General features: G+C 34.4%; 1 non-coding gene across 3 annotated transcripts; it reads right to left on the reverse strand.

Moving 5' to 3' along the window:
* Positions 1 to 142: 142 nt before the first annotated feature.
* LOC107798464 (uncharacterized) lies at positions 143 to 22,786 on the reverse strand. Of its 3 annotated transcripts, none has more exons than XR_012703188.1 (4): positions 22,389 to 22,786; positions 21,966 to 22,303; positions 21,606 to 21,722; positions 143 to 2,002 (listed from the first exon to the last, which is right to left on the reverse strand). It is a non-coding gene; the product is annotated as an uncharacterized LOC107798464 (transcript). The 3 variants fall into 3 exon arrangements; XR_012703187.1 differs by lacking the exon at positions 143 to 2,002 and adding an exon at positions 14,986 to 16,679; XR_012703186.1 differs by lacking the exon at positions 143 to 2,002 and having other exon boundaries at positions 18,636 to 21,722; positions 22,389 to 22,785.
* Positions 22,787 to 25,664: the final 2,878 nt, after the last annotated feature.

Here is a 25,664-nt window from a genome sequence, read left to right on the forward strand (position 1 = left end):
CTTTTCCAAAAGGCATTGGGTACAACAACAACAACAACCCAGTAAAATTCCACTAATAGGGTCTGGGGAGGGTAGTGTGTACGCAGACCTTACCCCTACCCCGAAGGAGTAGAGAGCCTGTTTCCGAAAGACCCTCGGCTAAAAAAAAATAAAAAGATAAAAGGACAAAAAGGAGACAATATTAGTATCACAACAGCAATCATAGGAAAAATAGGAACACCATGAAATCCAGAAGAAAGATGCAAAGCGAAGGGAGACAATATTAGTATCACCAAAACAATCATAAGAAAAATAGGAACACCATGAAATCTAGAAGAAAATAGGACTTGTACTGAAAAGCGAAATAGTAAGACACAACATTACCACTAGCTATCTTAGACAAAAACTCTACATGTCTAGTCCCACAATGGTACGAAGTAAGGCACAACTCAAATACCTCCTAACTTACAACCCTAATACTCGACCTCCACATCTTCCTATCAAGTGTCATGTCCTCCAAAAGGCATTGCGTAATTCTGAACAAACTTCAAGTTCGAGTTTTTCTTGAAACATTTTAATCTTTTCCTCCATTCTCATTTTTTTAAAGTTTGTTCAATTATGTGAACTTTTATATCGTTTTTAAATAATTTACCTGAATTGAAAGCAGGTTTATTTTAAATATAGTCTTTGATTTGAGGAAGTCACTTTCCTCTATGTAGATAGAATTTAGATAAGGGAATTTTATTTCCTTTCCTAATATTGTGGTGCAAATTGCATCAAAGTTATCATGATACGGTTTAATCTGAGTTATAAACGGTATTCCTAGGATAATTTCTTTATTTATATTCCTAGTTACTACAAAATCGTTTATAAAGCAGATTCCCTCATTACAGATGTGGGCTTTTGATAACTTATAATTTATCTTTAATTTTTCTCCTGTGGCGGAATATAATTTTATAGTACTTTTTTCAAGGTACTTAGTTGGTATTATTCCTTCCATTATGCAGTTTCTATCTACTCCTGAGTCTAGTAGAGCTAATTTATTTAGCGTGATATCTTTTACCTTTAAGGTTACGGGAATATGGTAGCTTTGGGCTTCTACTTTTGTAATTTTGGCCATAACTGTATCACTAACTGAATCGTCATCATTTTTTGAATTATCATCTTCTGTGAAATATTCACCAATTGGTTCTTTCTTATTGGCAGCTTGTAATATTTCTTTTGTGAGATTTTTTATTTCTATTTTGTCAAGTCTTAACTTAATTATTTTTTATTTCATCTTTTATAGATTTTAAACTATCTGTAGATGTTGAATAGTGCGATTATCATCTTTGACCGAAAATCTATTCATAACCTCTTTCATATTAAAAGGTTCTATTTTATGATGATTTCCTTTCTGATTAATGATGATATTTATTAATTCTGTTAAATATTTTCTTTTAATATCTTCATCATCTATGTGATTAATGATATCAAATAGGACTTCTTTATGTGATTAATGATAAAAAATAGGACTTCTTTAGAGTCGTTAGTAAGGACTTTAATAAAATTTTAACCGCACACACATATTGCACCAGTGCAACTACAATTGTCTTATTTAGAGCTACTACTATTGTCTGAGCTATATGCCATATTGATTAACTCATCGTCACTGTCAGAATAGCTTTCATCTGATGATGATGATGATGTGATGTTATCATTTTGTTCAAGAATAGCGAATAGCTTTTCTTTAGTATTTTCATCAATTTCTAAGGTGTTAACCTTTTTCTTTTTCTTGTTGGTGACTGGGCATTCATTAGCTCTATGCCCTATCTTTCCACATGACCAACATTTATCACCGTGTTCGATTTTAGAAGTCTTTTGAACCTTCTCTTTTTAGGGGTTCCTTCTTTCTTTTCTTTACGCTTATGGCGTCTTTTGGAAGTACCGTCAAATTCCAAGCAAAAGAGAAGTACCTAGTTTTCTCATCTAACCCGACCTGAAGATGATTCCTCGGCTTCATAGTGGCATTATAAGCTCCACACTGCTCAACAAGATTTAACAAAGGAAAAGAATTAACAAACAAGCCAATAAAAGTAACCAAAAATAAAAAGCTGCTGAGATAAAAAAGAGAAAGAATAGCGTACGTCGTTTTAAGTATTACAAAACCATTTTCCCATTTACTGCTCAAATTGTACTTTACAATTGTGTGAATTAACGGGGTAATTGGTTCGGGTCCGGTGAGGTTTTGGAATGAATTGGACCACTTAGTTCCAAGGTTTAAAACTTAAGTTAAAATAGTGACAGGATGTGGACTTATGTGTAATCAACCCCGAAATGGAGTTTTGATGATTTCAATAGCTCCATATGGTGATTTTGGACTTAGGAACGTGTTCGGAAAAATTATTTGGAGGTCCGTAGTGGAATTAAGCTTGAAATGCCGAAAGTCGAATTTTTTGAAGTTTGACCGGGGGTTGACTTTTTGATATAGGGGTCAGAATCCGATTCTGAAAATCGGAATAGGTCCGTAATGTGAAATGTGACTTGTGTGCAAAATTTAAAGTCATTCCGGATTGATTTGATGTGTTTTGGCACAAGATGTAGAATTTGAAAATTCAAAGTTCATAGATTTTGATTTGAGGTACGATTCGTTGTTTTGATGTTGGTTGATATGATTTGATGCCTCGAGTAGGTCCGTGTTATGTTATGGAACTTGTTGGTATGTTCGGACGGGGTCCCGAGGGGGTCAGGTAAGTTTCGTATGGTTAAAGAATCAAATTCGGACTTGGAAGAAATCTGGAAAATTTTCGTCTTCTAGTGTGATCACCCCTGCGAGGAATTGGCCGCAGGTGCGGTGCCGCAGATGTGACCCTTTTTACGCAAAAGCGGAGCTGGGCTAGCCTGGGAAGAGTGCAGGTGCGAAGGAGTTAACTGCATCTGCGAGCGAGGCTCCGCAGATGCGGAGTTGAGAAAGAGGCAGGTCCGCAGGTGCGAACCTTTGAGCGCAGAAGCGCGACCACAGGTGCGGTCCTTGGGATCGCAGAAGCGATTCTGGCTAGCCAAGCTGTTCTCACAGAAGCGAGATTTTTCCCGCATAAGCGAAGGTCGCAGATGCGACCCCTTGTCCGCAGATGCGTAAATCGCTGGGACAAAACCTTTTATTCGAGGGTTCATCATTTTCACCCATTTTTCGGATTTTGGAGCTCGGGTTGGGTGATTTTGGAGAGGAAAGTTTCCACACAACTTGGGGCAAGTGCTCTTAACTCCCTTGTGATTATATTCCATGAATTAATCTTCATTTTTGGTGTAAGATTATTGAAACTTAAAGAGAAATAGAAGGAAATTTCTATAATGTCACAAAACAAATGTTTCAAGTTTGAATACCGATTTGGGGTCGAATTTGAGTGAAATTAGTATGATTGAACTTGTAATTGGATGGGTTGTCGTAATTTATGAGTTTCGTCGGATTCGAAACGTGGGCCCCATGGGTATTTTTGGGGCAAAATTTCGAATTTTGTGAAAAATATTAGCATTTTGATATGAAATAAATTCTTATAAATTGTGTGGACAGAATCAAATTAATTGTGGTAGATTCAAGCCATTCGGGAGTTGATACACGCATAATGGAATTTCTGGAGCATTGTTTAGCTTGCTCGACATTGGATTCGGCTTGTTCGAGGTAAGTAACTCTTCTATCCTTGGAGTTGAGGGTATGAATGCTGAATATATGTATTTCGTGAATTATTGGGAGGTGACGCACATGCTAGGTGACGGGCGTTCACTATAGAAATTGTAACATAATTGTTTATGTAAAATTTTATAGTTAAATAATCTTGGCATTTTCCATGTGATTTTATGTGTTAAAGAAATTGTTCAAAAGTTAGATTTACATGTACAAGGTGATAGTTCAGTCTTGAAAGAAGGTAACGAAGTTTGGGCATAATGGTCATGAATTATTAGACAACATGGGCAGTTCCATATGACTAGATGAATACGATTACTACTATGTGCATGAGAAGGGTACGTATTTCAAAAGGCGCATTGTATTTTGACTTACGGATGTTTAATTAGTATTGTGGTACTCACATGGTTGATAGACTGCTAATATTCAAATTTTTCCAAGTGTCACGGAAGAACTTTTAAAGTATTTATCGTGGGATGATAGTGTATGAGAGAGGTGTTAGGCATTCAGGCGGTGGAGATGGAATCAAATATGGTGATTTACGTGTTCTATAAATTTGGAGATTTGGGAGTTCTCATGAGCAAATTATTTCATGATTATGGATTGTAAAGTTGTGGCCGGAGCTAGCCAGATGATAGAATTTATTGTGATTCAGTCATTATGGATTTTTGGAGGGATTTTTATATATTTGTGGGTAACCCGAGTTGATTTGGGGGTCCATTGGTAGGCCCAATTAAGATATGTATTCTACACTAAGCCGGAATGGTTGGCTTCATACTGCTATTGTTGAGGGATGTGTCATTCGGTTGATGTTGAATTTATTCGTGTTCTGAAATGATCTATGAGTTACTCCTTTATGCTATGAGGAGTTGTGATTCATTGGTTATGTGCACAGATGGCGCGGTTCTATTTGAGCTTTATAGCGGAATTTGAACGTGATGAGTATTTGAGTATTGCATGATCGATTGGGTAATGGTTATGTTCTTTCAGGTTTTGTGACACTATTTTTGTCATTTGTCTCTCTGTGGTTATTGATTTTGAGCGGGGTGGCTCGAGGTATATATTATGGACCAATGTTTGGATGTGGTCACGCATTGCAGCGGAGTTATGTTAAGGTATGAACCTTGTGTTAGAATCGGGTGATGGTTCTATGGTGTATGATGAATTTTTAACGTTTCGTTATGGCGGTACTTGTTAATCTGGCAAGGCAGTTCTCTCATTTGAGTAATTTTTCATGACTGGGTACATTTGAATTGTTGCGTATTGGTGCACGGATGGCACGGGATATGGCTTTGAGTTAAATAGGTGCGACATGTCTATGAAACAGTTGTGTTTAGTAATATTAATCATTTAGACATTTTCAAAAGAATTGCTATACAAAATGATTTGGTTATCTCAAAACAAAAAATGAGTTTATTCCAAACTAACATTCGATTCTTAGGACATTATATTTGTCAAGGAAAAATTACTCCTATACAAAGATCGATAGATTTTGCTTCAAAATTTCCCGATATTATTACTGATAGAACTCAGTTACAAAGATTTTTGGGAAGTTTAAATTATATTTCGCCTTTTTATAAAGATTTGTCGCGTGATTTAGCCCCCTTATATGATAGGCTAAAAAAAAATTATAAAAATCCTTGAACTGATAGTCATACTACTTTGGTTAAAAATATTAAGCAACGTGTTAAATCTTTACCTTGCTTAACCCTTGCTAATCCTGCATGGCAAAAGATTATAGAGACTGATGCGTCTAATATTGGTAACGGAGGGATTTTGAAACAGATAAATCCCAATAATAAGCACGAATATCTGATTAGATTCTACTCTGGTAAATGGTCTGAAGCCCAGAGAAAATACGCTACTGTGGCACATGAAATGTTAACCATAGTAAAATATGTTTTAAAATTTCAAGACGACTTATACAATCAAAAGTTTTTTATAAAAACTGACGCACAATCTGTTAAATATATGCTTAACAAAGACTTTAAAAATGATGCCTCGAAAATGATATTTGCAAGATGGCAGGCTCAATTGGCCCCTTTTGATTTTGAAATACAATATAAAAAGGGAATTGATAATTCTCTGCCAGATTTCTTATCCCGTGAATATTTACAGGATGGAACCCCCCTGGGGTAGGGGAAGAGGTAGAGGTTGGGGAAGATCATCCCCACAGTCCAGAGGAAGGTCATCACCTTCGGGATCGTCATACGGATCCTAGGTACTTTCATGGTATATATAAGATAGATATGAAATATTCGACATAGATATGTTTCTGAAATATGGATTTAGGAGAAACTAGTATGAAAAATACTAGGTTGGAAGAGGTAGATATACCTCAAAACCTTGATTTGTTAAACAAATGGACTATTCCTAAAGTCCCTATTAGAACAATCTATGATTATGGATGGTTTGATAAACTCTCTTCCAAACAACTTGTTAAAACAACTGAGTAATCTTTAGCTTTGAATTCGTCTGAACAGACTATTCGTTTGTTAAACAAGCATGATGTAGATGTTTATAAACACCAGTATAATTATTTGCATATTGGTATGGTACAAATTGCTTTTAAGCCATTAACCCTTAAAGGGTTACCAGAGACGTTTTTAGTCGCTCTTAGAGATGCTAGAAATCTGAATTTCAGACAGTCTCTATAATGGGTTCTATTGAATCTACTGTTGCCTACGGCCCAGTATATTTTAATACTCAACCCAATCTGCAATTATCTTTATCTGATGTTAATATACTTGATGCATTAACATTAAATGTGAAAACGCATGGTTATAATTATGCGCCTGGTTCTGAACTTATATGTTTATCGTATAGGATTTATTTCAAATTGCTATCTACGTTAAACCCCAGATGTAAATTATATGATACATCTGATCAAACTATTTTAGTGGAAACGAATTTTGCAAAGTCTAAGGTCACCACGAGGAGAACTATTAAATGGGAGAAAATTAATTTTCCAACTACATGGACTTTGGATTCGGTTATATCCCCCAGTCAGATAACTAATGCTATCAGTAATACTGAGTATTCTCATATTACTCAAAATCCGGATGGTGGGATTTGCATTCAGTTTGACGATAATAGTTCCACTTATAGTAGACAGTCATTTTCCAATAATAGACTGTTGCCTACTATTAGTTCTAATTATAATAGACATTCCTTTACCAATCATAGACTGTTGCCTGATATTCAACACATTTCTCCTGTTGAATCAGTCTATGGACCAGCTAGAAGTCGTGATGCATCTTTGTACACAATTTCTATAAAAGTAGGTGATAAACCAGTTGAAAGGGTTAAACCTGTTGAAAAGGTTAAGATTAACCCCCAGACAAATATTTTCCAGGATAGTGATAATATTTCTGATAAGGATATTCCTTCGGCGTCCGAGATGAATTTTGACCCAAATGGTGTTTAAATGATTCCACACCAAATTGATTTTAGTCCCGGGTCACAAGCTAGAGGTTATATTCAAAAAGAATTGTTCAGTGATAAATGGAACCAGTTTAAAACTTGGTTTTTTGATACTTATAGTAAAGAGGATTTGAACAATATTTCTCAAGAATTTTATGAAACTTGTGCTTTACATAATCAAATTATGTATTTTGTTCCTTAGTTTATAACCAAATATTTACCACTTTTTATAAAAGTTTTAGAAAGATCTTATAAAGACGGGAGTGGCAAAATTACTAAAGCCATTTACCCTCCTCAAGCACCTTTTTGTTTTACCTAATAATACAAGTATTACTTTTACTGCATTTCAAAAATTTATTGATGAAAATGTTGCTGCAGTTAGCATCGCAGAAATTAATAAATTAATTTCTCAAAAAATTTATTTGAGCTTATATGTTAAAGTTTTGGGAGAACAGATTAGTATATGAGTACTAGCAAGAGAATAACTGATACTGCCTCTACTTCAAGAAGCAAATCAGAACCTCAAATTGTTGTTACTCATATTCAAAGACCCCCTGAGATTCAGGATTTTAAATTTAAATCTTTTGATGATTTAGAAGAACTTCTTGATAAAAAGTTATCCGATTTAAATATTAAACCTATTGATTTATCGAAAGATTTTGCTGATAAAATGGAGGCTACTTTTGATTATAAAAATGATGTTTTATTAGAGTTTAATAAACTCAAAAGTTATCCCAAAAAGAATAGTAAGTTTACAGATAGCAGATATGCTGATAAACCCAGAATGCAAACTTATTATTATAATCGTCCTACTCCTCAAGATGTTTTAATAGAGGAACGTGATTGAAATCAGACTAATACGTCTTACAGTGGTTCCGAAATTTACGAATGGAATCTTGATGGTTTGACTGATAGGCAGTTAACTATTCTAGTACATAGAATGCTTATGTATGCAACTATCTGTAAAAGTGTGAAGAATACAGATAGGAATATTTGCAGAATGATTGTTGCAGGTTTTACTGGCCAACTTCGTGGCTGGTGGGACAATTATTTGACTGTCGAAGAAAGGGCAATGATTATTAACGCTAAAGTCATTGACGAAGGAGTTGATAACTTAGGCATGGCCCTAGTGGCAAATAGAGAAGATGTCGTTTATACCCGTATTCTTACTATTTTAGAACACTTTAATGGTAGATTTACCAATCAGAATGAGACTGTCCATACTCTTCTTAATGGCCTTAGATGTAAGACCTTAGGTGAGTTTAGATGGTATAAAGACACTTTTATGAGTAGAGTGATGGAACTACCAGAGAATAAGATTGAATATTGGAAAGCTAAGTTTATAGATGGCCTTCGCTCCTTATCTGCTGAAAGAGTTAAGAAGGTTCTAAGAGGTAGTTATGGTGAAATTCCATACAGAGACTATACCTATGGTAAGTTGATAGGAATTTTCACACAGGAAAGATTAAACTTGTGCAATGAATTAAGATTGTCCAGACAGCTTAAAATGGATAAGCTTAGGGAAAAATCCCACTTAGGAGATTTTTGTACTCAGTTCGGTCTACCCAAGACTTCTACTCATAAGAAGAAGAAAAATAAGTATCATAGATACCCAAACCAAGACAGTCCTTATAGGAGAAAGATATCTAGATATAGATCCAAAGAAGAACGAGAAGCTAAGAAAGCCCATCGTAAGGCTACTAGATTTACCAAAAATAGGTGTAAGAGAGATCTAGCTGACATTAAGTGTTATAAGTGTGGTAAATTTGGCCATATAGCTCCGAATTGTAAGCTTCAAAAGCTGAAAACCTTAGGACTAGACGATGAGTTACGTGATAAGGTTTATGGTTTGTTATACACTTCTGGATCAGAATCGGATTATTATTCTGAGTCAGAATCCGAAGCTCAAATAGATTTACTTGATTTATCTAATAGTGATAAAAATGTTGATAATACTTGTACAACTTGCAAAGGTGATACATGTGCTTGTGATGATGAATTTTATAAATTACAATCACAATTTGAAAATTTGAATATGAATACTATTACATCTGATAATGTAATAGAACTTTTAAAAGAAGTTACTGATGAAAGATTTCGTGAAAAAATTATTAATTTGGCTGCTAGTTCAAGTTCTAGTTTTGTAAAACCTTTTGAAAAAGAATTTGAATATTCTCCACCTTATTCATTACTTGAGGTTAATAACTGTCTGTTAAACAAAAATGCAACTCCAGCAAGAGATTCTTCTTTCGATGATTTAAAAATTAAAGTTGAAAACTTGAAACGAGAGATCAAATCTCTTAAATAAAATCAAATAATTTGTGATCATAGGATTACTCAGATTGAGAAAATCAATTCTCCAGCTGAGAAATCTAATGATAAAAACAAAGGTATTTTTGAAAATGATATTGAAGAAAAACCTATTAGTTTTAATCCTAAACATGATATGTTTTTAGGAATGATGCAAATTATTACTGCTTATAAATGGTATATCAAATGTACTATTCTCATTGATAATAGTTTTTCAATTACAAACATTGCCATGATTGATAGTGGAGCAGATCTTAGCTGCATTCAAGAAGGTTTAATACCTACGAAATATTTTCAAAAAACTACTCATATGGTTAGATCTACATCCGGACATGCTTTAGATATAAAGTATAAACTTCCTAATACGGGTATCTGTCAGAATAAAGTCTGTATTCCTCACTTCTTTTTCTTGGTAAAAAACCAGTTATACCCTCCAATTATACTTGGAACACCGTTTATTAACGTCATTTATCCTTTTACTAGCATAGACTCGAAAGATTTTACTGCTACTTATAAGGATAAAGAAATAAGTTATACTTTTGTTACAGATCCAGTAACTAGAGATATTAATGCTTTAATTGATATGAAGCAAAAACATGTTGATTCTTTACAATTAGAATTGTTTAGTATGAATATATTTGATACTTTGAATACTACTAAAGTAAAAGAAAAAATCAAATTGATTTCAGAGCAGATTGCTATTGATATTTGTGTTGAGCATCCTAGTGCTTTTTGGAATCGAAAAAAGCAAATTGTCACTCTTTTATATGAAGACAATTTTTCTGAGGATGATATTCAGACTAAATCTCGACCTTGTCAGATGAACGCAGAATTAGTAGAATTTTGCAAAAAAGAGATTGATAGATTGCTACAAAAGGGTTTGATAAAACTCTCAAAATCTCCTTGGTCTTGCACAGCTTTTTATGTTAATAACGCAACTGAAAAGGAATGTGGTATTCCTAGATTAGTCATTAATTATAAACCCTTGAATAAATATTTGAAGTGGGTTAGGTATCCTATTCCTAATAAAAGAGATTTATTGTCTAGATTATATGATGTCAATATATTTTCAAAATTCAATTTAAAATTTGGATATTGGCAGATTCAAATATTTAAAGAGCATACTTATAGAACTGCTTTTAATGTTCCATTTGGGCAATATGAATGGAATGTTATTTCATCATTGTTTATATCGATGACATTTTGGTATTTTCCAAAACACTTGAAATGCATATTAAGCATTTAGACATTTTCAAAAGAATTGTTATACAAAATGGTTTGGTTATCTCAAAACAAAAAATGAGTTTATTCCAAACTAACATTCGATTCTTAGGACATTATATTTGTCAAGGAAAAATTACTCCTATTCAAAGATCGATAGATTTTGCTTCAAAATTTCCCGATATTATTACTGATAGAACTCAGTTACAAAGATTTTTAGGAAGTTTAAATTATATTTCGCCTTTTTATAAAGATTTGTCGCGTGATTTAGCCCCCTTATATGATAGGCTAAAAAAAAATTATATAAATCCTTGGACTGATAGTCATACTACTTTGGTTAAAAATATAAAGCAACGTGTTAAATCTTTACCTTGCTTAACCCTTGCTAATCCTGCGTGGCAAAAGATTATAGAGACTGATGCGTCTAATATTGGTTACGGAGGGATTTTGAAACAGATAAATCCCAATAATAAGCATGAATATCTGATTAGATTCTACTCTGGTAAATGGTCTGAAGCCCAGAGAAAATACGTTACTGTGGCACATGAAATGTTAACCATAGTAAAATGTGTTTTAAAATTTCAGGACAACTTATACAATCAAAAGTTTTTGATAAAAACTGACGCATAATCTGTTAAATATATGTTTAACAAAGACTTTAAACATGATGCCTCGAAAATGATATTTGCAAGATGGCAGGCTCAATTACGCCCCTTTTGATTTTGAAATACAATATAAAAAGGAAATTGATAATTCTCTGCCAGATTTCTTATCCCGTGAATATTTACAGGATGGAACCCTCCTGGGGTAGAGGAAGAGGTAGAGGTTGGGGAAGATCATCCCCACAGTCCAGAGGAAGATCATCACCTTCAGGATCGTCATACGGATCCTCATCAAACTCCCCAGTTATATAAATGGGAAGAAAGAGTTTAACCAATGAGAGGATATCTCTCAGAGAAGAATCATCGATCGGACCATCTATCCATCTGGAAGATATTCCAGAAGATAGCCCGTTATACGCACATTTGCAGGCCTATTTGACTGCTCAAAAACAGAAAGATATTTCTGCCAAGCAAAGTGATACTTTTGCTTCCATCACAAAAGATGACAATGATGATATCAAGTCATATGAGAAAGTATCAAAAAAAGGGAATGATATTTCTTTTAGAAAACTCTGACATTCAGAGAAAAGAAGAGCCGTGGAAGATATTCCAAAGGTATTTAATAAATAGTTTATATTATCCAGGTGAGCCATACAAAACCCGCTCCTATTATGAAATAATACTAACCAGTACGGGCAGTGCAGATTTTCAGCACTTTTCTGGGTATAGCACAGACGAGAATGTTTATAACTTCTCAAAAATTATAATTAAACAGATCATATCTATTGAAGACTGGGGTATATCCACAATGAAAGAAAGGCAGATAAGCCTTAACAAATCTAAAATGAATTTTACCTATTGGGATTATATCCAGGCATTTGATAAAGTGTTATACTATAATAATGATCGACACAAACATACTTGGTTTATTAAAGAATGTGCAAAGATATTTGCAGAAGTTGTTCCTAATTGGTTTCTGAACTGGTGGTCATACCACGGCCCAACAGTAAAAATTTTACCAGATCCATTTCTCAGGTTATACAAAGAATGGATAAAAATTTCCCCTTTTATAAACAACTTATATCACTCAGATCATATATGTTACCCAGATAAAATTAACCAGATTTATTTCTTTCTGGAATTCTCTATTCCCTGGATACACAAATGGAATCCAGAAGTCGGATTCACCGAAGAACAAGTCCCATGCTTATACAGGACTTTTTACAACAACTTCTGGGATAAGTTAATGAAGAAGGATCCCAAAACAAAGACTTTATATGGTCAAGAACTCTTGGATTCAATCGAAATAAAAATCCAAGAGTATTCCAGCCAACCTCAGAAAGAGGTAATTGATGACAGCTCAGTAAGGCATATTGCCAGAAGAATTTTCTTTCAAGAAGGAGATAAAGCAGAAATGATTAACAACTACTTGGAAGAAGTCAAAAGAAATTTGCTTCATTCCATTAATCAATATGAGAAATCAGACACTTCTATGCAGAGTGAAACCAGCAACGATGATATCGCTGAAGATTCTCAACCCTTTGAATCAGAAAAAATACTTTCTGATGAAGATTTGTGGAATGCGGAAGAATTTCATCCGCAAAATGAAAGAAACAGACAAAAGACCAGCACAGTGAAACAGTTGGACCCCACAAGAACAGTGAAGCCACTGAACCCACAGCACAGTGAAGCCGCCGAACCCCACTTAAACAGTAGATACACTGTTTCAACAGTAAAAATACTATTTTATATAGTAAAAATACTGTAACAGGGACCCACGGGACCCACTTTTTACTGTTCATAGATTCTTTTCTTTTCTATTTATACGTTTCATTTGTTCAGAAGAAAGGGAAGCAAAGTCGAGACCCTATCTCTCTAAAACTCTCTCTCTCTCTAAAGTTGTAAGTAAGAGTGTGTAGCTGGTAGCTTGTAATAGAAGAACAAAAGTAAATAAAGTTTTCAGTTCTTCATCTTCAGGGCCTTGCATCTTGGCCAAAAGGTAAATATTTCTTTCTTAGTTAGTATTTCTTCTAGTCTCTCCTCTCTGGCCGTGACGATGTTCGGCTAAGAGACATCATATCTATGTTGAGTATCTAACTTCTCTCCTATATAAACCATGAAAGAGACGGCATCTATTGGTACTAAACCTTCTTGAATGCAGCTAACATCTGCTCCACTATCAATCATGGCAATGTTTGTAATTGAAAAACTATTATCAATGAGAATAGTACATTTGATATACCATTTATGACCAGTAATAATTTGCATCATTCCTAAAAACATATCATGTTTAGGATTAAAACTAATAGATTTTTCTTCAATATCATTTTCAAAAATACTTTTATTTTTATCATTAGATTTCTCAGCTGGAGAATTGATTTTCTCAATCTGAGTAATCATATGATCACAAATCATTTGATTTTGTTTAAGAGATTTGATCTCTCGTTTCAAGTTTTCAAGTTTAATTTTTAAATCATCGAAAGAAGAATCTCTTGCTGGAGTTGCATTTTTGTTTAACAGACGGTTATTAACCTCAAGTAATGAATAAGGTGGAGAATATTCAAATTCTTTTTCAAAAGGTTTTACAAAACTAGAACTTGAACTAGCAGCCAAATTAATAATTTTTTCACGAAGTTTTTCATCAGTAACTTCTTTTAAAAGTTCTATTACATTATCAGATGTAATAGTTTTTATATTCAAATTTTTAAATTGTGATTGTAATTTATAAAATTCATCATCATAAGCACATGTATCACCTTTGCAAGTTGTACAAGTATTATCAATATTTTTATCACTATCAGATAAATCTAGTAAATCTATTTCAGCTTCGGATTCTGACTCAGAATAATAATCCGATTCTGATCCAGAAGTGTATAACAAACCATAAACCGTATCACGTAACTCATCGTCTAGTCCTAAGGTTTTCAGCTTTTGAAGCTTACAATTCGGAGCTATATGGTCAAATTTACCACACTTATAACACTTAATGTCAGCTAGATCTCTCTTAGAAATCAAGTGGCAGGCGGTAATCCTCCATGCCTTCTCAATTAAACTAAAACAGAAATCACCGTTTGACCAGGAACTGGACTTGTTTCAAACCTCACATCTAACATTTATATGTCTGGAAGATTTCCACCAGTTAAAGATTTCTATTTTAACATACTTGAGAATTCTTATTCTAGCTAATTCAGTACCCTTATATTTAAAGACTGGCGGTAATCCGCACAATCAGTAAGGATATAAGAATTGAAATATACTTGAATTTTATATATAGTTTAATGACTGTATGGAAGGTTAAAACCTTTACTCAAGCAAGGGGTCTGTCGTAATATAATACATAGTTTTATTGAGCCCATGTGTCTAGCAGTTCTAACTGTGAAAGAAGATGCCCTTTTAAACTCCTTTATCGGGCTGAGGTTCACGGCTGGCTAGACGAAGCCACTAAGGCAAAGCCAATAAGAGCAGTGTTATATTAGACTGTACCAACCATCTTGACACCAAGTCAAAACTCTATATATAAAGTTCATTTATATTTAAATAGATGACATCTCTTTCATGGTTTATATAGGAGAGAAGTTAGATACTCAACATAGATATGATGTCTCTTAGCCGGACATCGTCACGGCCAGAGAGGAGAGACTAGAAGAAATACTAACTAAGAAAGAAATATTTACCTTTTGGCCAAGATGCAAGGCCCTGAAGATGAAGAACTGAAAACTTTATTTACTTTTGTTCTTCTATTACAAGCTACCAGCTACACACTCTTACTTACAACTTTAGAGAGAGAGAGAGTTTTAGAGAGATAGGGTCTCGACTTTGCTTCCCTTTCTTCTGAACGAATGAAACGTATAAATAGAAAAGAAAAGAATCTATGAACAATAAAAAGTGGGTCCCGTGGGTCCCTGTTACAGTATTTTTACTATACAAAATAGTATTTTTACTGTTGAAACAGTGTATCTACTGTTTAAGTGGGGTCCGGCGGCTTCACTGTGCTGTGGGTCCGGCGGCTTCACTGTTCTTGTGGGGTCCAGTTGTTTCACTGTGCTGGTCTTTTATCTGTTTCTTTCATTTTGCGGATGAATTCTTCCGCATTCCGCAAATCTTCATCAGAAAGTATTTTTTCTGATTCAAAGGGTTGAGAATCTTCAGCGATATCATCGTTGTTGGTTTCACTCTGCATATAAGTGTCTGATTTCTCATATTGATTAATGGAATGAAGTAAATTTCTTTTGACTTCTTCCAAGTAGTTTTTAATCATTTCTGCTTTATCTCCTTCTTGAAAGGAAATTCTTCTGGCAATATGCCTTACTAAGATGTCATCAATTACCTCTTTCTGAGGTTGGCTGGAATATTCTTGGATTTTTATTTCGATTGAATCCAAGAGTTCTTGACCATATAAAGTCTTTGTTTTGGGATCCTTCTTCATTAACTTGTCCCAAAAGTTGTTGTAAAAATTTATGTATAAGCATGGGACTTGTTCTTCGGTGAATCCGACTTCTGGATTCCATTTGTGTATCCAGGGAATAGAGAATTCCAGAAAGAAATAAATCTGGTTAATTTTATCTGGGTAACATATATGATCTGAGTGATATAAGTTGTTTATAAAAGGGGAAATTTTTATCCATTCTTTGTATAACCTGAGAAATGGATCTGGTAAAATTTTTACTGTTGGACCGTGGTATGACCACCAGTTCAGAAACCAATTAGGAACAGCTTCTGCAAATATCTTTGCACATACTTTAATAAACCAAGTATGTTTGTGTCGATCATTATTGTAGTATAACACTTTATCAAATGCCTGGATATAATCCCAATAGGTAAAATTCATTCTAGATTTGTTAAGGCTTATCTGCCTTTCTTTCATTGTGGATATACCCCAGTCTTCAACAGATATGATCTGTTTAATTATAATTTTTGAGAAGTTATAAACGTTCTCGTCTGTGCTATACCCAGAAAAGTGCTAAAAATCTGCACTGCCCGTACTGGTTAGTATTGTTTCATAATAGGAGCGGGTTTTGTATGGCTCACCCGGATAATATAAATCATTTATTAAATACCTTTGGAATATCTTCCACGACTCTTCTTTTCTCTGAATGTCAGAGTTTTCTAAAAGAAATATCATTTCCTTTTTTGACACTTTCTCATATGACTTGATATCATCATTGTCATCTTTTGTGATGGAAGCAAAAGTATCACTTTGCTTGGCAGAAATATCTTTCTATTTTTGAGCAGTCAAATAGGCCTGCAAATGTGCATATAACGGGCTATCTTCTGGAATATCTTTCAGATGGACAGATGGTCCGATTGATGATTCTTCTCTGAGAGATATCCTCTCATTGGTTAAACTCTTTCTTCCCATTTGTATAACTGGAGAGTTTGATGAGGATCCGTATGACGATCCTGAAGGTGATGATCTTGCTCTGGACTGTGGGGATGATCTTCCCCAACCTCTACCTCTTCCCCTACCCCAGGGGGGTTCCATCCTGTAAATATTCACGGGATAAGAAATCTGGCAGAGAATTATCAATTTCCTTTTTATATTGTATTTTAAAATCAAAAGGGGCGTAATTGAGCCTGCCATCTTACAAATATCATTTTCGAGGCATCATGTTTAAAGTCTTTGTTAAACATATATTTAACAGATTGTGCGTCAGTTTTTATCAAAAACTTTTGATTGTATAAGTCGTCCTGAAATTTTAAAACACATTTTACTATGGTTAACATTTCATATGCCACAGTAGCGTATTTTCTCTGGGCTTCAGACCATTTACCAGAGTAGAATCTAATCAGATATTCATGCTTATTATTGGGATTTATCTTTTTCAAAATCCCTCCGTTACCAATATTAGACGCATCAGTCTCTATAATCTTTTGCCATGCAGGATTAGCAAGGGTTAAGCAAGGTAAAGATTTAACACGTTACTTAATATTTTTAACCAAAGTAGTATGACTATCAGTCCAAGGATTTTTATAATTCTTTTTTAGCCTATCATATAAGGGGGCTAAATCACGCGACAAATCTTTATAAAAAGGCGAAATATAATTTAAACTTCCCAAAAATCTTTGTAACTGAGTTCTATCAGTAATAATATCGGGAAATTTTGAAGAAAATCTATCGATCTTTGTATAGGAGTAATTTTTCCTTGACAAATATAATGTCCTAAGAATCGAATGTTAGTTTGGAATAAACTCATTTTTTGTTTTGAGATAACCAAACCATTTTGTATAACAATTCTTTTGAAAATGTCTAAATGCTTAATATGCATTTCAAATGTTTTGAAAAATACCAAAATGTCATCGATATAAACAATGATGAAGTCTAGATAGGGGTTGAAAATATCATTCATAATTTTTTGGAATTCTGAAGGGGCATTCTTCAAATCAAAAGGCATAACATTCCATTCATATTGCCCAAATGGAACATTAAAAGCAGTTCTATAAGTATGCTCTTTAAATATTTGAATCTGCCAATATCCAAATTTTAAATCGAATTTTGAAAATATATTGGTATCATATAATCTAGACAATAAATCTCTTTTATTAGGAATAAGATACCTAACCCACTTCAAATATTTATTCAAGGATTTATAATTAATGACTAATCTAGGAACGCCACGTTCCTTTTCAGCTGCGTTATTAACATAAAAAGTTGTGCAAGACCAAGGAGATTTTGAGGGTTTTATCAAACCCTTTTGTAGCAAACTATCAATCTCTTTTTTGCAAAATTCTACTAATTCTGCGTTCATCTGACAAGGTCGAGATTTTGTAGGAATATCAAACCCAATCTGTAATTATCTTTATCTGATGTTAATATACTTGATGCATTAACATTAAATGTGAAAACGCATGGTTATAATTATGCGCCTGGTTCTGAACTTATATGTTTATCGTATAGGATTTATTTCAAATTGCTATCTACGTTAAATCCCAGATGTAAATTATATGATATATCTGATCATACTATTTTAGTGGAAACGAATTTTGCAAAGTCTAAGGTCACCACGAGGAGACCTATTAAGTGGGAGAAAATTATTTTTTCAACTACATAGACTTTGGATTCGGTTATATCCCCCAGTCAGATAACTAATGCTGTCAGTAATACTGAGTATTCTCATATTACTCAAAATCCGGATGGTAGGATTTGCATTCAGTTTGACGATAATAGTTCCACTTATAGTAGACAGTCATTTTCCAATAATAGGTTGTTGCCTACTATTAGTTCTAATTATAATAGACATTCCTTTACCAATCATAGATTGTTGCCTGATATTCAACACATTTCTCATGTTGAACCAGTCTATGGACCAGCTAGAAGCCGTGCTGCATCTGTTTTAGTATCAGGTTTGATTTTAGTATATTCGGGAGTATAATATTGAGAGTCGGCTCAGAAAGTGATTATGGTTTCGGTTGGGGCGAGAGAGCTCCGTGACTTGTTGATATGGTAAGAGGTCATGAAATTTCACATGTTTCTTTTATTATTAACAGTGAACGAAGGTTTTGGGATGAGGTTTAGTTCGATATGGGTTTAATATTGGTATTTGGTTGGTTTTGGAGTAGTCACTGTGGTCAGAAATAGTGCTATGAGCATGCGAGTTATGTAATATATTAGTTAATTATATCCGTGGTTATGGTTATAGCTTGATACAACTTGTTCAAACTTATACAGTGTGTAAATGTAAGATTCGTGTCTTGAAAAGAAATTTCTGAATGGTGGAAATTAAATTCCAAGGTTTATGGGCTAAAGTTAAATCAATGATTTCAGTTGTATTCTGTTGTCAAGCTTATATAGAATAGGGTGACGTGGGTTCACCCCCGGGTACGTGTGCGGTAAGATGGAACAGTGATTTGAAGGCTTGGAAACAACTCTTGGCACGTTCAAGGACGAACGTATGTTTAAGTGGGGGAGAATGTAACGACATGGCCGGTTATTTTGAGTATTACAACCCCGTTTTCTCATTTACTACTCAAATTTTACTTTACAGTTGTTGTGTGAATTGACAGGGTAATTGGTTCGGGTCCAGTGAGGTTTTGGAATGAATTGGACCACTTAGTTACAAGATTTAAAACTTAAGTTAAAATAGTGACCGAATGTGGACTTAAGTGTAAACGACCCCGGAATGGAGTTTTGATAATTCCAAAAGCTCCGTATGGTGGACTTAGGAGCGTGTCTGGAAAATTATTTGGACGTCCATAGTGGAATTTAGCTTGAAATGTCGAAAGTTTTAGAAGTTTCACGGAGGGGTTGACTTTTTGATATCGGTGTCGAAATCTGAATTTGGAAATTGGAATAGGTCTGTAATGTGAAATGTGACTTGTGTGCGAAATTTGAAGTCATTCCGGATTGATTTGATGTGTTTCGGCACAAGACGTAGAATTTAAAAGTTCTAAGTTCATAGATTTTGATTTGAGATACGATTCGTCGTTATGATGTTGGTTGATATGATCTGAGGCCTCGAGTAGGTCCGTATTGTATTATGGAACTTGTTGGTATGTTCGGACGAGGTTCCGAGGGACTCGGGTGAGTTTCGTATGGTTAACGAATCAAATTCAAACTTGGAAGAAATCTAGAAAATTTTTATTTTCTGGTGTGATCGCACCTGCAAGGAATTGGCCGCAGGTGCGGTGCCGCAGATGCGACCCTTTTTACGCAGAGGCAGAGCTGGTCTAGCCTGGGCAGGGCGCATGTGCGAAGGAGTTAACCGCATCTGCGAGCCCGCAGGTGCGAGCGAGGCTCCGCAGATGTGGAGTTGAGGAAGAGGCAGGTCCGCAGGTACGAACCTTTGAGCGCAGAAGCGCGACCGCAGGTGCAGTCCTTGGCATCGCAGAAGCGATTATGGCTGGCCAAGCTGTTCTCGCAGAAGCGAGATTTTTCCCGCAAAAGCAAAGATCGCAGATGCGACCCCTTGTCCGCAGATGCGAAAATCGCTGGGACAGAACCTTAAATTCGAGGGTTCGACATTGTTACCCATTTTTCGAATTTTGGAGCTCGGGTTGGGCGATTTTGAAGAGAAAATTTTTTTACACAACTTGGGGTAAGTGTTATTAACTCCCTTGTGATTATATTCCATGAATTAATCTTCATTTCTGGTGTAAGATTATTGAATCTTGAAGAGAAATAGAAGAAAATTTCTATAATATCACAAAACGATTTTTTCAAGTTTGAATACTGATTTGTGTGGACTGAATCAAATTAATTGTGGTAGATTCGAGCCGTTCGGGAGTTGATACACGCATAATGGGATTTCTGGAGCATTATTTATCTTGTTCGAGGTAAGTAATTCTTCTAATCTTGGAATTGAGGGTATGAACCCTTAATATATGTATTTCATGTATTGTTGGGAGGTGACGCACATGCTAGGTAACGGGCGCGTGGGCGTGCACTATAAAAATTGTAACATAATTATTTATGTGGAATTTTGTAGTTAAATAATCTTGACATTTTCCATGCGGTGACATGCACAATGACATACATTTATAGAGATGTGTTTTACTCATGTTGTACGGTATCATATTATTCGTGATTTCTCACACATGTTGAGAGATGAGCATAGTGATGCATTTATTTTACACTGGTTATCTGGAAAGAAAATGAGACATTTTATTTATTATTAAAATGATTTTGGAAAAATTACTGTTTTCAAACTTAGTCATATTATTGGCAACTTCGTCAAAAGATTTGAGTCTACACTGATAAATTTGAAAGGAAGAACTATTATTTTTTTGAAATCATGATTTGGCTGAGAATGTTATCTCTGAGTTACTTCTGGTATTATTTGCTTTATGTTGTTATGGACTATTGTCGACTATTGGTTTTGGACCCGACCTTGGTGGAAGCTCGTCACTACTTTCAACCTACGGCTAGGTTTGTTACTTACTAAGTACCTGAGATCGGTTGTACTGATACTACACTTCTGCACATTGCATGCAGATGTTGGTTGTTGTTGTTGTGCTCGATGGTTACGAGATTTGAAGATGTACCTGCGTTCCTGTTGTAGCTGCCTCTTGTTTAGGGTAGCCTTAGATTTATAAATGCTCTGTTTATGTATTATTATAACATACTATGTAATTAATTCATTTCCGTTTTCTATACTCTTTTCTTAGAAGCTCATGATTTGTACTACCAGTTCTTGGGGATGGTATAAGATTAAGATATTTATTTACTTAAATTGCTTTAATAATCATTATTGGAATGAGATATTTGGTAATTGGTTTACCTAAAGGATTGAGTTATGTGTCATCATGACTAGTTGGATTTTGGATCGTGACACATCTGCTACTGCACCTTGTTTTAATAGACAATCCTCCTTCAGGATGACTTAAGAGAAATGACTAGCCCTTTTCACTGACTGATTAAAGAGAACTAATGCCGGCAAATTACACACAAAAGTGAAGTATGATTCTTCACTTACATTCTGATGACAGATCACAGTTGAGGTCATTGCCTATTCAATAGAGAATATCAGCACAACTTTCCTTTCACCAACTGACTAAGGAGTTGTAATAGCATACAAGAAGTTACCAATATCCTGACAAAGAAAAACAAAATTGCTAAGTTGAGATCAGATGATCATACATAATAACCTTAACATGGTCTTTTGTCTTTTATATATAAGAAAACAAATATTCTGTCTCATGTACCTTTGAGTAGGAAAAAAATGGATTTTAGACGTCCAGTAGACAGATCAAAGCTCAAGAATGCATTACTATAAACTCTCAGAACATCATAATTACTATAAACTCAACAAAATTGCTAAGTTGAGGTCACTTACCTGCTTGTTGCTTGTTTCTGCAAGATTTTGATGCTGGTCTTCCACTTTTAACTCTCAGAACATCATAATTTATTTCTTCAATTAAGTTTTCAGCGCTGTCTACGGTATCTTGAAGCTCGTTAAGCCACTGGTTGACGTATGGATTTGATGTCTGCTTATTCTCTGCATCACATAGCACAGCTTGTAAAGTCATCTTCAACCTCTTTAGCAGTCCAATATCATGCTTGCCCTTTTGGAACATCTTCAGCAACTCACCCTGAGGAGCAAGCCTATCAAAGAGAACATTCTAAGCTGAAGATAGAAATGCACCTCCAACTGCTAAAAGCCAATATCCATTTCTGAAAGTTGCAAAGCAAATCACAAAATGATATAACAATTTGGAGAGGATTAATATTTCGATCTTAAAAATAGCCTTAGGTTTACCTGTTCAATGCTAAGAGTAGTATGCAAAGAAGAATGCTCAGAGAAAACTAGCTGCTTCCGTGCTATCTGCCTCTTGCTTTTGCTGAAAATAAAAGCAAAACTTTCCTTTTTTCTGAGAAAAGATTTTACCTTAAATCCATTGCAGAAGATATTTAGAATTGAGCTAAATTAACAGAATTTGATCTGTACAAACTACAATTTTGCATTGAAGTTAATCACAATCAACAATTAATTGATTTCCCAGTTACTAGTTGCATTCAAAGCAATACCATATCTAAGTTTGGTTAAGTGAAAGAATATAAAGTGTGTTAAACATTGTAGATATGAAACGGTCAAGAATTGGTTTAAGTACAAGAAATTAGAGTGAATAATAATTTAATACACTAAATGGTGTTTGAGTTGGGGAAATTTTTATTTTGGGTATGGTAAAAAACGACGAGGAGAAGTTTGTGGTTTTGCGCGGGACCCACAATTCACTTTACATTCATTTTTATTTTATCTAATCTTTCGGTTGGCCCACGTTCCACTAAACTCACTTTTTCTTGTTTAATTATAATTATAACTAAGTGTCAGCAAATGAACCCCACAAGCACATTTGTCAAAAGCAAGGGTTGCCTCGTACAACTATTATTGGGTGAGTCTCACCCAAAATAAAAAAAAATAAATTCAAAAATAGGCCGATTTACTAGCGGTCATTGAAAAATAGCGGAGTTTCAAAAATAATTAAAATTTAACCATTTTTCATGTAAAGATAAATTTAAACGAAAATACTCCAGCATAATATACTGAAATTCCAGTATAATATACTGGAGTTCCAGCATAAGTATATTGTCATGTAAAGATAAATCTGAATGAAAACACTGTTCAAAATCCGAAAAATATTCCAGCATAACATACTGGAGTTCCAGTATAATATACCGGTCCAGCATAATATGCTGGAAGTTCATACACATGTGCTCCAATCTCCAGTATATTATGCTGGAACTTTCCGCGTGTTGGAGTTCCAGCATATTATGCTGGAAATTCACATACAGATGCACCGATCTCCAGTATATTATACTGGAACTTTCCGTGTTGCAGCAAAATAGTGGCTATTTTTCAATAACTTTATAAATGCTGGCTATTTTTAAATGACCAGTACAAAAACTGCTAGCCCGTGATATTTTTACAAAATAAAATTCTCCTTCATAATGGAGAATATTGTTTTAGAAAGACTTCATATTGGAGAATATTGTTTCTACCGAATTGGGCCTACCATATCATGAAGTCTTTATCTTTTTGTAGGCCTCCCTTGATATTGGGCCTCCCATATCATGAATATTGTTTTAGAAATTGTGCAGAGTTGGATTCTACTGAATTATTGCTCAAGTATGAATGATATCCTACGCTCTACATTCTTGAAAGGCCAAATACACCCTTAAACTTTCTGCCGAATTTAGTTTCTTTTTTAATTGTTTTCACACGTATTAATGGAATTCATATTCTAGTATTAATTAACAATAAAAATGATCATCTTAACCTTATTTTGTTTATACAATCCTTTATTTTAAGGACAACTTTGAAAAAAGAAAAGTTAATTTCTTCTTAATATCCACAAGAAAAATACCAAAAAATCAACTAAAGTGGACCGAAGAGATTAATTTTTTTTTTTTTTTATGTTTAAGGTTTTGTTATTTTCTTGCACTATACCTCTTTGAAGTTGAAAACCTAAACAATGATAGGAAATTTTATTGGTTGGTTTAGTAGTTTTGGTATCCATATTATTTGGTTGGAAAATAATTTATCCCGCAATTTTTATCCTCCCATATAGATAAAAATAACACTACGATCCGCGAATAACTAATTTTGAGATTAGTTATACCGTATTTTAATCTAACCAAATGTAAAATAAATTCATCTTAAATTTAATCCCTTTATAGTACGGAATGAGCCTCTAGTATCTTAAATAGACATTAATCTATCTTGAAATAGTCTCTACAAAGAGCTTTATTTTACCTATTAATTGAATTGCAAGATAATATAAACTAGCTTCCTAGAACACAAACCAGACAATGGAAAAAAAGGGAAAAATGAACCAACAAGAAATAGAACCTAAGACCTCACACTATAAACACACCGGGTAATGTAAGAAAAACTATCCTTTATTCCTCTTTTCAAAAAGTGCTACTCCTGCTCTTAACCCACAAAAAGACAAAAATTTCATAATGGAGTCATGTTTCTTAACTATTCATTGAATAATTGAGGCAAGAGAGGAAGACCACTTGAGAGTATAGAAAGGGACAGGATGGGGTGTAAGATTTTAATACGTATATTGGTGGCTCAAGGCCAATAATTAATATTTAATTAATGAGCAAATTTTATCTGTCTGATCGATTACTTGATGAACATACCAGATTAAATGGGAACTTCTATAAATTGGTCCTCCCTCCACTCATTAGGGTTACCGTATTTTTCTATTCGTTCTTCCATCACTAAAGTCGGCGGTAGCACACTTTATTCCCCACTAATCCAATAATTAACTAATTACCCACATAATTAAGAATCATCTTAAATTACTTAAAATACCACTCACTTTTAACACACTCTATACACCTTACTATCATAGCCATGTGGTACCTTGTATGGTACTAGTCCATAAATACCGGGTATTTTAGCTCGGGTCGTATTTTATCCAAAATGTCAAACTTTGACGAAATTCATTTTCTTCGATTTGCTTACCCTTTATCCTTCACGAATTTACTCATCACGTGTTTGAAATAGCATAATGCTTATAATTTCAAAATAACCTCATTCCCGAATTCACGTCGATTAACTTACGACGAAATTTTAACGTACGAAAATGTGGGATGTAAAATCTCATTTCTGAACTTTCATCAATTTACTTATGACGTATTTTTACGTACGAAAATATGGGGTGTAACATCATTTCCCCCTTTGGAACATTCGTCCTCGAATGTTGACTGATGCACTTATCATTTTCGTAACTTATGTCTTTTGAATACTTTAGTACTCTCCTTGCCATCTAGACAACTGTTCTGTGAATAAATCTAAAGGTTAGGGCATTCTCCCCTTAAAGACTCTTTCTCATACCATGACTTGTGGTCGGAATCTTTCCAATCTTGTGACTATTGCTACCTTTTATCATGTAGCCTCTCTGACTTTATAAGTGCGTCTATGCGACTCTTCTCTTCTTTTTCCTCCAGTTTTTAGCTAATCTCTAGCCCTCACTTTGTAAACATATACAGAGCTTGATAAGATGTTCTTCTGGGCATCTAT

The sequence above is a fragment of the Nicotiana tabacum genome, chromosome 19 (assembly GCF_000715075.1).
Source record: "Nicotiana tabacum cultivar K326 chromosome 19, ASM71507v2, whole genome shotgun sequence".
In the NCBI taxonomy this organism is placed as follows: domain Eukaryota; kingdom Viridiplantae; phylum Streptophyta; class Magnoliopsida; order Solanales; family Solanaceae; genus Nicotiana; species Nicotiana tabacum.